Source organism: Dioscorea cayenensis, chromosome 7 (assembly GCF_009730915.1).
Source record: "Dioscorea cayenensis subsp. rotundata cultivar TDr96_F1 chromosome 7, TDr96_F1_v2_PseudoChromosome.rev07_lg8_w22 25.fasta, whole genome shotgun sequence".
NCBI lineage: Eukaryota > Viridiplantae > Streptophyta > Magnoliopsida > Dioscoreales > Dioscoreaceae > Dioscorea > Dioscorea cayenensis.
Window position 1 is genome coordinate 28496693 of NC_052477.1, and position 12610 is coordinate 28509302.

The window sequence follows — 12610 nt, forward strand, 5'->3', positions numbered from 1 at the left end:
TTTGTGCCCGGCCAATGAGGGTTGACAGGTAATCTTAGAATGACCAATAGCTATGGTCATTCTCGTTCCGCCCAATGGGCATCATCACACCCACCCCTTCTCATCGAGGTAAATGAGCACCCATCGCTAAAAATCTTTTAACTGGAAACCCTGATACCTCTCAAACCAAAATCTGACTTACAAATTACAATTTATAACTTTACACCAACTCATGGGATTCAAATACATAAATACAACAAATATAATAACTCAAATTTGTCAGGTACAACCGCTACAAGATCACGATACCAACAAATATAAAGAAAAGTATGGGACCCACTGGCAGTTTTTGGACTTAACCCACTAGCTCGTAAACTTGAACAGGCAATCTAGGGTCTTGCTCCCTCAGCTAGCAGCATTCGAGTTGGTCCAGAGGTGGCTTTAATAATTTCAAATACCAAATACAGAGATATAAAATATATAAATACCAACTTCTCAAATAATTTTTCCAACTTTTCCAAAAATACATAATTCTAGCAAAATGCATTTTTAAAGAACTTTTGAAACATAAATTCATCACAAATCAATATCAAATCAATTTTCTGCAGAGAAAATCCAAATTGTCGTGAGACGATCGCTCCTCCCGAGCGACAAACTGGGCTTCCTTCTCATCACAACAAAACTAACAGTTAATATAAAAATCCAGATCTCAATTCCACAGCCTGGAAAACTCTCACCTCTAGCCTGCCGCCGCTGACTGCGGAGCCGCCAAGCCGCCTTCACCACCTGACGTTGGCCCACCACATCTGCAGGTGGTGGTAGCGCTGGATCCCTCGGCACGACATCATCCAACTGGCACGACTCACGCCTCCCACCTCCCGATCCTGGACAAATCAACACGAGCCCACCACGCCACCTCTAAAAGTAGCGGCCCGCGCGTGGGACCTACACAATAGTCGAAGCCTAGCCCGCCGTACACCATCCAAACCAACATGCAAATGTGGCAATAATACAATCTGTAGCAAATCACATCACACGGTCGTCTTATCCAGGACAAGCATTCGCTATCACTGGAAAACAAACATCATTTCCACAAGAAGCCAATGTCAAAAGTATAACAGTACGCTAAAACCAATAAAATCCAGATCCACGACACCATTCCTATTCCAGGAATGAGAAACCAATTCCACTAAATGTGTTGGTAAAACATTTTAAAATGCTCACATTGATTTCACAAATCATTCCAAATCAAAGCATATATAACCATAGAAATAAATACATGAATCGAATAATTGAATCACATATACATGTATTTTCACTCATTCACAACACTGATATACATTATAATGGGTAGAAAACCGATGTATCAATACGATCGTGAACATCACAAGAAGTAAATATACGATATACCCTCAACATTATACGCTAATTGAAAAAAGAAATACTTAAACAATTATTTTCAAAATACTTAGCCATTAAATAATTATTTCAAAATATTAATAATTAATCAATTATTTAAAATATAGGCCACTACTAACTACCTTGTCCTGGGTTCTTCCCTTGCACTGAAACCCTCCTAAGATCAATAACACGCCTAATAATAATATAATAAAAATAAATATCACATTTAAACCCAAAATAAAATACAACAAACAACAACAGACTCTCTATTGGGCTTCACTCACTCAATCGGTTAAAACCCGCCAGACTTTATATCCAACCTGGCTTTCAATCGCATTTAAACCAACTCAATTTAGTCAAACACGCTAATAATCAACCAATCTCAATTCCATCAACCAAGCTCACAATTGCACTGTAACCAAACTCAATCAAATTGAACCAGCTTCTGAACCAACTCACTTATTGAAACCATTGAACCAACTTGGTTCAGCCCAAACCCTTTAGCCCAAATCAACTAACCCAAACCTAAATTACTCAACTTGATTTGATCAAGCCCAACTTAACCAAATCAATTCAACTCAACCAAATCATTTCTAATTGGTTTGATCCACTAAATCAATTGGTTAAACCCAATAAATTCAAACCATCTTCATTAAAACCTTTAATCATCATCATCATCAACTTAATTAATCAACCGAACCCTAATCTCGGGCACAAGAATTGTTACAAGAATTCCTAAGTAACCCTCATCTCCATTTCAAGCGATTTTCAACTCGAATATGTCAAAACAATTTTATACACTCATCATCTACAATAATTAAACAGTGCTTTTTCAACCCAAATAAATCATTTTTCTTCATCAAATCCAATTAATACACACACACATACATCTAAGTATACCATTAAATAAATCACAATACTTTCAAACAATATCATCCTATTCTCCTCCACGTTACAAAGCTCCATCACTCCCATTTTTTTTTTCTTTCTTTTCTTTTTTTTTAACTCATCGTTTCATGTAGAGTAGAAAGAAACGGTATGAGACGAGCAAGGTAACACTCAAGAGTCTAGATTTTTTCATAATGAAGTTTTCATAAAAATTACATTTAGTCCCTCAAAACTTAACTTTACAAGTCAGTCCCTGCAAAACTCCACAAATGGTCCCTGAATTATGAAATAGTATTCTCAAAAGGTCCTTGAAACTATCAAATGGTCCGAAGTATAACAATATTTCAAAAGGTCCCTACCGCTCTTACCTTTCAGTCCTTGGTTTCCGTAATATTTTATATCAACTTTTTCTATTACTCTTTAACCCAAAATCTTTAAAAACTTTTACACTTAAGTCCTTGTTCCGTCCACTTTCGTTTCTCAACAAGATTACTCAGTAGAAAATTTTACCGCAATCGTAGTAATTCTAATATATTTTCCAACAGATACGTAGCGTCTGGTAATATAATCCTTTCCTCTAAGAAAATTTCCCTCCCTGAATTTCTAAGATGATAAATATGATATCGTTTCCACTTGCTCCAACTGCCTTGTTCCAAATCTGCTCAACAATAATAACAATGTTGTCCTATGTCCAAGTATCTCATTTATGATCAAAGTGAACTGATCTCTTTATATAATGTGTTATACACTGATACAACACCTTCCCATGTACACCGCTCTCACTCCAAAACTCATACAATAAAATAATCTTGTATTTTCCACAATCCAAGAGAAAAGCAACTTATTCCCAAGTAGAAATACATCATACCGAGGATACATTGTGTAGAATACAAACATCTCAAGCACACAAACGATAATAAAAAATATGTATCATTCTACTATTCACGTCCTCATACGCTTCAACCATCCTGTTTTGTCATGCAACAACTTTCCTGCCCATCGCTTCAACCGGCAAGACCATATAGTTAAGACCCATGGCATCATCATACGCAACAAGAAACCCTCGTGAACCCATACCTCCTTCCCTACCTGCATACGACCTCTCGCCTGAAGAACGCTCCAATAGATATTCCTCAGCCCTACAACTATATAGGCCAAAATCCCGTATCCATGGTTACCACATAACGAGTCTGCTGACATAAACACTGTCCATTGTTTCTGTTTGGTTACTGTCAGCAATAATGTAACTGGGAAGATGCCGAGGCAACAAAGAGTAGCCAGAGTGGCACTGGAGAAGCATTAAGGGGTTTCATCTCTTCTTCCTCATTCGCTCCTCCTCCTCTCTCCTTCTCCGCTCCTCCACCTTCTCCTGTTTTTCTTCCCTCTCTTCTTGTCGCCTTCTTCCAGAAATATCTTCTACTCTTTCTCTATTATACTGGAGGAGGTCTCGTCCCTACACTGCCCAAACTGTTCCATTATTAAACCTAAGACACTCAAAATTCCATCGATGAAAAATGGAAGTCCCGATTTCTCCTCTATTTAAACACAATTAAACTACACTTAGAGAGCCGGCCATAATTCATCCAAAGTCCGGACAAATCAAACCTCAATCAATGTCACATCATAACACACCTTTTAAGAATCAATGTAGTGCGATAAAGATGACCTGGGTTACCTCACGGCTAATCTCCATATTTTAAGCATGTACGTCTAGTATCTTTCAAATCAAACTAACAATGTGCCGTAACAAAGAGAATGCCAAATACCCTTCGCAACTTTTGTTAACTTATTTTCGATAAAACCAATTCCAATAAATATCTCAACCCGTGATCGATCACAGCATCGCCCAACCTCTCGGCCACGAAATGTCAAAAACCTACTACCAACCTTATTCCTGGCTACGCAACTTAGGTTTTAACCGCATCGAGACTCTTAATACTTTACTGGCCCTTAACTTTCTGCTCAATCCCTACAAACCCCAAGTTCAGACGACTCTCACTTAGGCTTCGATCACAACCCGACATTTTAAAGAACTTTAAACATAAATTCATCACAAATCAATATCAAATCAATTTTCTAAGAATCCAAATTGTTGCGGAGAGATCGCCTCCTAAGAGCTACAAATGGCTTCGCCTCATCACAACCCAAATAACAAGTAATATAAAAATCCATTCTCAATTCCAATACCAAAATTTCCCCACTTAGCCGGTCATGATTAGACTGGAGCCGCCAAGGTCTTCATAACTCGACAAGCTGGGCCCCACCTATCCTGCCACCCCATCCCGACGATATCTATTAGATCGATGATTACAGAGGCCTGCCCCACCAATACCATCCAAACCAACATGAGAATGTAGATAATACAATCAGATAAATCACATCATATGGTCCTTATCCAGACAAGCATTCACATCAAGAAAATAAACATCATTTCCACAAGCCAATGTCAAAAGTATAACAACGGATAAACCAATAAAATCCAGATCCATATATCATTCCTATTCCGTGAATGAAACCAATTCCACAAATATTGAGTTGAAACATTTTAAAACGCTACTTTAATCAAAGCATATATAACTATAGAAATAAATACAATAATTCAATAATTAAATCACATATACATGTATTTTCACTATTCACAAATACATATAATTATACTAAAACTCGATGTAATTACGATTGTCGTGAACATCAATGAAGAATATAATGTGATACTTAACATTATAATAATTAAACACTATAAAAAGAATACTTAAACAATTATTTTCAAAATACTACCATTAAATAATTATTTCAAAATAATAATAATTAATCAATTATTTAAAATAATAGCCACTACCAACTCACCGTGTCCCTGGCCTTCCTCTGACCAAACTCCCTCCCAAGATCAATAACACCTAATGTTAATAATATAATAAAAATAAATATCACATTTAAAACCCAAAATAAAATACAAAAACAATAGACTTCTATCGCTCCACTCACTCCAATCGGTTAAACCCGACCTTGCATTATCCAATCTGGCTTCAATTGCACTTAAACCAACTCAATTTAGACTAAAACACAGCTAAACCAATCTGAACCAATCTCAATTCCATCGAACCAAGCTCAATTGCACTCAACCAAAGTTCTTTTAATCAAGACCTAACCAAACTCAATCAAACTCGAACCAGCTGAACCACTCAATTCTTATTCAAAATCCATCGGGAACCAACTCCTTGGCTCAGCCCAAAACCCTAGCCCAAATCAACTGAACCTCAAAACCTAAACCATTCCCCAACTTGGATTTGACTCGGCCCCAACTTAACCAAATCAATTCAAACTCAACCAAATCATTCTCAACTCGTATTGATCCAACCAAGCTCCACCAATTTGGTTAAACCCAACAAATCAATTCAACCATCTTCATTAACACCTTTAATCATCATCATCATCACTGTCATCAACTTAATTAATCAAACCAAACCCTAATCGGTGCTACAGTGCAATTGCTACAGTGATTCCGGCACCTCATCTCCATTCTCTGCTGATTTTCAACTCGAATACAAGGTCGTTTTCAAAACAATTTACACACTCATCATCTCACAATAATTAAAACATGCTCAACCTCAAATAATAACTTCATTTTTCTTCATCAAATCCACCAAATACACACACATACATACATAACAAGATAACCCATCAAATATTTCATCACAATACTTACTAAACAATACTTCATCCGTATTCTCCCTCCATCAAGCACAAAGTGTTCTCCATCACTCCCATCTTTCTTTCATAACTCACGGTCTACTGTAGCAGGAAGAGAATGAGAATGGTATGACGGAAGTAAGATGGAACACTCAAGAGTCTAGTATTTTCTCACAACGAGTTTCTGCAGCCAAAATTTACATTTAGTCCCTCAAACTTAACTTACATGTCAGTCCCTGCATCATCACAAATGGTCCCTTGGAATTAAGGAAATAGTATTCTCAAAAGGTCCTTGAAACTACAAAATGGTCCCGAAGTATAACACAATATTTCAAAAAGGTCCCTACCGCCTTACCTTTCAGTTCTTGGTTTCAAAATATTTTTATATCAACTTTTCTATTACTCTTTAACCCAAAATCTTTAAAACTTTTACACTTAAGTCCTTGTTCGTTCTACTTTGGGGTTTCAACAAGACTACTCAGAAAATTTATCAGAATCGGTAATACCTCAATATATTTTCCAATGTATATGTGAAAAGGCTCAGGATTACGTATTCAGGCTTTTTGTCTGGAAATTACGCTTTAGAAGATAAAAAGGTGTGAGACCGAATGTTGGTTGGTTGATGCAACATCTTGAAAATTCCTCTCCCACTATCTATTTTACAAGTTTGTTACATTAGTTTTCATCGCTTCTTTAGAGGCATTTGTACAAACACTAGAATATTCTTCATCTTGACTTACAATCGCAGCGTAGCCTCCGATATGGCAGCCAACAACAATCCAGCTGATACCTCGCAACTTCCTCTGATCGTGGCTTGGGACACGACTATAGAGGCGGAGTCTTGATGAAGACGTGTGTCTGGTCTCAAGAATTATGGGACCTTGTAAGTATTGAGACTAAAGATGGCTAACCGACAGTGGAATAAGAAGAAAGATGCCAACTAGTTGAGCATCATTCACAGCCGATTTGTTTTCGATCAATGAGGCAAAGTCTGGCCCAAATGTGATGATTCAAAATAATATCATGGAGCACCAAGATGCATGGCATCGGTAGGAAGCAGTCCTTAGGCAAAACTTGAGACCATTCAGATTATTGCTCGAGGAGGGTGTCCATCGTGAATCAAACCGCGGACTAGGATACAAGCTTAGGCAAGAGAGGCGGGCTAAAGGGAGTCCTGCATCCAAAGTTCGACTTTGTCGTAGCTGAATAGAAGAGATGAAGGACATACAACACTCACAATGGATGAGTTAAGCTGGTCACTATAAGCTCATGGAACTCGAGTGAATCGGTGGAGTAAAGGTCGAGAAAGAGCATTACACGCTAAGTGGTGAGGCCATCGTTTCCTCTTATAACAAAGGGCAACCTCTAGTTCGGGAAATACATTGGAGAGAGGTCGTAGACCATTTGTTCAAGTAGGGAAGAGGTAGAGCTGGTCGTGGTAGGGCTTTTGAAACAAAAGCAATGTTCAAGGCTTACTGCAAGAAGTTCTACATGTGAAGGTCATAAGGTCATGAGAGAAGCAACCTGAGAGGGAGTACTCCTATCAATAAGAAAAGGAGGCCAATAATTTATTCATGGCTAGTAAGCACTGTAAGAAGCAAGAATTTTGGTCCGGCTTTGTCGATTCCGACGTTTGAATCACATGACCGAGATAGCTTGTTTAGTTATTCGATGAATCACGTATGGTAAGCGTTAGGGGTAATGGAAAAGAAATGTTGGTGCATGGAGTGGGTACTGTAAGCATTAACACTCAAGGTGGAGAGCAAAAGCAACTTCAGGGTGTCCAATTCGTTCCAGGTTTGGCTCACAATTTACTTAGTGTTGGACAATTACTCACTAAGGGTTATACTGTAGTATTTAACCATGATGAATGTATCATTGGTCATAATAAAAATAGAAATCATGTTATCATAATTCAAAGGACAAGAAACAATATGTTTCCTTTGAATGTTGCAAGTATTGAAAGTTAAATGTGTCAGAATGCCGCATAAGCTATAATCGGTGGCACATTCACCTGACACCTAAACCATGTATGACGAACTCATGGGTTTAGAAAAGGATGGCATTTGCTTTACCAATGCTAAAGCAAGATAGTGATTAGTGAGGAGGCTGCCAATACACCAAGAAACAACTTCTGAGTGGCTCCTAAGAGCAAAGTCTAGCCTTCAATCGGTATATGGACCTATGTGGTCCCATGAGTGTAAACTCTTTAGGTGATAATTAAGTATTTCTATTTAATTGTTGATGACTATAGTGTGGTATGGGTATATTTTCTAAAAGGTGGATGGGGCTAGATGGCGCGAAGCTTGCTCAAAAATGGGCATTTTCTAGTGAAATTCTGGGGAGAAGCTGTATCAACGACAGTGTACTTGATCAATCGTGTCCCTACTGCATCAGAAAAACAAGACTTCTATAAGGCTCTACATGGTCAAACCATCCGTAAGTCACCTTTAAGGTGTTTAGGCATTGCATTTGCACTCATTTCTACTATAAGCTTTTCACAAACTTGATGAGAAGTTAGAAAAGTGTGTGTTCATTGGGTATACATTAGAATCAAAAGCTTATAAATTATATAACCCGGCCTTGCAAGGTTATAGTGGTAGGGATGTGGTGTTTCATGATCAGGGTGAGCGGGATGCTTATATGGGAAGGAGCTAGTGGTCGAGTTCATGATGATCAAGAGTCCAAGATGTTCTACATGATACTAAAAATGCCGGAATGCAAGAAGTCAGGAAAGTTCAGCCATTTGGGACCAACCTCGGTAACGAGAGAATGTTGGTTGCGCCCACCGACCTGGCCGCCACCCAGGGAACACTGTGCTACTTGTCGACATCTACAAAACATGACTTTTGCATTGAAAATATAGTTGACCCAATTGAGTACAAGGAAGCAGTCAAGTTCAAGGTATGGCAAGAGGCCATGGATGCTGAAATTAATGCAATTAAGAACAATGATACATGGAGTTAAGTGTGTGAGTTACCAAATGGGAAGATAGCAGTGGGCTTTAAGGGATCTTTCAAGACCAAGGCAGGAATGCAAAAAGGGCAAAATAGTAAAAGCTTAAAGCAAGAGTTGTGGCAAAAGGATATCTCAACAAAGAAAATAGGCTACAAGATGAGGTTGTTTTCACCGTTGGCTCACTGAGATCGCGAGGCTTATACTCGGTCTCGCTTGCTCATTCTGTGTGATGGTGAAAATGTTTCATTTTGGTGTTAAATCATCTTTCTTGCCTGGAGAGAAATTTCACAAAGAGGTGTTTGCTAATAATCCAGTATGGGTATGAGATTGAAGGAGTAGAACACATGGTCTATAAGTTAAAGAAGGCACTTTTATGGGCTGGAAGGAGGCACCCAAGGCATGGTATTTCAAAATTGATCAACACTTCAAGGAAGAGTGGATTCAACAGAGTGAGAGTGAGCATACCTCTATAGTAATTAAGGAAAGAAACGGAGAAGTTCTTGATCAATCTCTATGTTAATGACATCTTGTATACCGCCAGCCTTCTTCTTCCACTCTACTCGAAGAATTCAAGAAAGAGAAACGATGGGAACCCTCAAGATGACCGATTTAGATGTTTAGGAAAGAGATGAGCGGCTTCCTAGGATCGAAGCACGACAAGGTTCAAGTGGCATATTCATTAGTCAAAGAAAAGGCTAGCAAGACTCAGTCAAGTTTATGTAGCACGGACCAGCTGCAAACCCGTGAATGCATCGAATGTCGGGTCAGTGGAAACGTAAACACATTCCAGTATAAGGTGATGGCTGAAGAATTTATAGATCCAAGTTTGTTTTAGGAGTTTCGATTGGGAAATTACTTTATTGCTACCATCACACACAAGGCCAAACATCGCCTGAATTATCTCATCAAGGTTCAATGAGTAAAACCCAAGAGAAATTCAATTCGGGCAGTGCTTAAACGAGTCGTAAAGGTACTCTCTGCGGTAGGAACCAAGGGATGTCGGCCTTTGCATTCACTGGAGATGAGGACGTTCTAGTGCTCGACAACAACTGGGAGTGGTCTAGAACCCGATCGGCAAGAGCACTACATAAAGCTGTTGTCAAGCGACCGGGCTCGAGTGTCAGGTCTCATTGGGATCGAAGAAGCGTGGAGATCGCGTGGCCCCATCAACCGCATGCCGAGCACATTGCTTGCTACCGTCACGCAGCCTACCAAAATTGTTTCGGATTAGTAAGAGTCATGCAAGAATGTGGGTGAGTGTGACAAAGTATTAGCGCAACTTATGCGAAAGGAGCAACGTATCAACAACTGCCATCAGCAGAACTTCTTCACACCATGGGAGGACAAAGCACGAGATGGAGGGTTTCATTTCATCCCAAACCCAGTAAACGAAGTGTTGATCTTATCGATCCATCACACGCACGTACGCAGAAGCTCGCGACATGTTTACCTAGCCTCGCCTGCGGAGAAGCATCCGAAGCGACGAGGGAAGCATGCCTCGATCGTGCACTTCAATCAGAGTGTTGTTGAGCATGATCGAAGCTGCGACGCGACACGCGCTCGCCGCTGAATCGAAAGAGCGCTGGTATCGCACGATGGACCCGTTTCATGACGTATGCGATGCAGCGTAAGTGTTAGTGTATCGTGTATGTTAAATCCACGTAGAAGGAGTGTTGAAAAGTCTCTATGTATGGCGAGTCATCGACCACTCTTTATGCTCGTGTGTATGTTTGTGCCCGGCCAATTGTGCTAAGCAATCTTAGTGGAACGACTCACAGTTATGGTCATTCCTCGTCCGCCCAATGGGGGTACTCTCTCTCAGGTTACTTTGTCTTTGTCTGGAAATTACGCTTTTAGAAGATGAAAAAGGTGTGAGACCTAATGTTGGTTGGTTGATGCAACATCTTTTGAAAATTCCTCTCCCACTATCTATTTTACAAGTTTGTTACATTAGTGTTTACATCGCCTCCTTAGAGTGCATTTCTACAAACACTTGTAGTTCCGCTAATATTCCTCGTGGAGTATTTTTATCTGCACTTACAATAATATATGTATAAAATATTTAAACCATCTAATATCAAATAATATATATTTATCTATATATATGTGCATTTTGGATTAAAGCGGTTTCATTGTCGCCCAAACAAAAGTGGAAAAGATCTTATATTATATTATTTTTATCATTATTAAATTAGTTAATTGATTTTGATACACACTCTATGTAATAATAATTATCAATATTTTAATATATATAAATAATATATAAATTTGTGGATGAATAAACAAAAATTATTTTAAACTATAAAGATTTCATATCATATTTTCAAAATCTCTTAAAATCATACTAAAATTTTGGGAAAACTAAATTCATAATTTTAAAAATTGTCTATATTTGAAAAATAATTGTATAGATAATTTCGAAACCGACAAAACTTTGATTTATTAGAAGATTTCATATACCGCATCTAAACATAAAATGCTCAGTGGTGCCTAATCATGTGAATTGGAACTGAAGGTCGCGGTGATTCCCCGTAATGCCATATCGAGTAAATATTAATTATGCTCATGGCTCGCTGTAATAGTACTAGACCTAGTTATTACAAAACTTGGAAATCAAGTATCCTCTAGAAACCAAGGTTATTTCTGCAGAAATAATGGCATGGCATAATATTTTTATTCCACTTGTAATGACTTTAACGACTTTTAACTCCTTCCGACACACAGCATCGCTAAGTTTCAACAAAGCGTAATATCTTTAAACGTATCATACTGCATTTCGACCATCAACAAGAGCCAAGGTCAATTCTCTTCATGCATAACTTTACGTTGCGCAGAGTTAAGGCAAATCGTAGCCGATTGAAAATATTATATGCGTGCAGACGTAGAGCCAACCAATCCACCATTATGTAAATGCGGCTTTCAAAGAGGTCTTTTGAAAATCTGACTAGACATACTGTCTCTAAAACTCTGAACACCAACTATACTGAAGCTCTAATGCTTAATACTTAACTCCATTATACCTAACTAATCTTTTATAACCTATTATTAGTATTAGCCTTTTACTCATTTTTATCCTGCGGCATCGCATCGGTATAACACTAGTATATATATAACCAGATAGCTGATCATAATAAAATATTTATGTACTAATCGAGCACGGCACTCGATATTATTATATAAATGGAGTCAAATTTCTAAAACTGAAGCATGATATGTGCCGAATTATATTTTTATATATTATGATCTCTATATACACCAAAGTCAAATTATTTGTAGCTATAATTAATGCTTTTAATGCCATAAAAAATTATATTCATAAGCTTTCAAGCATTGCTCATGCTTTTTCACTAGTAATTTAATTTGAATACTACTACCCTTTTGTGTTTTTTTATTCAAGAAAAAAAAAGAGAAAGTTTCCCTTCGATGCATTATGGGTGTTTGACTTAGAATGGAATTTTGTTTATTGTTTGGTGTTTGTCAATGGCCATCATTAATGGGATTGGATCAATCAACTCAAAATCACTCAGCTCAAAAGCTTAATTGAATTTATAAAAATAATATAAAATTAATATACTTAATAAAATTTTTAATATCTATTTTAAAATATTATGATAATAGACATGAATTAATGTTTCTACTGATTTCACCTAAAAAAAAATCTTCATTTATCATGTTAAATTGAAGGGTTATGTAC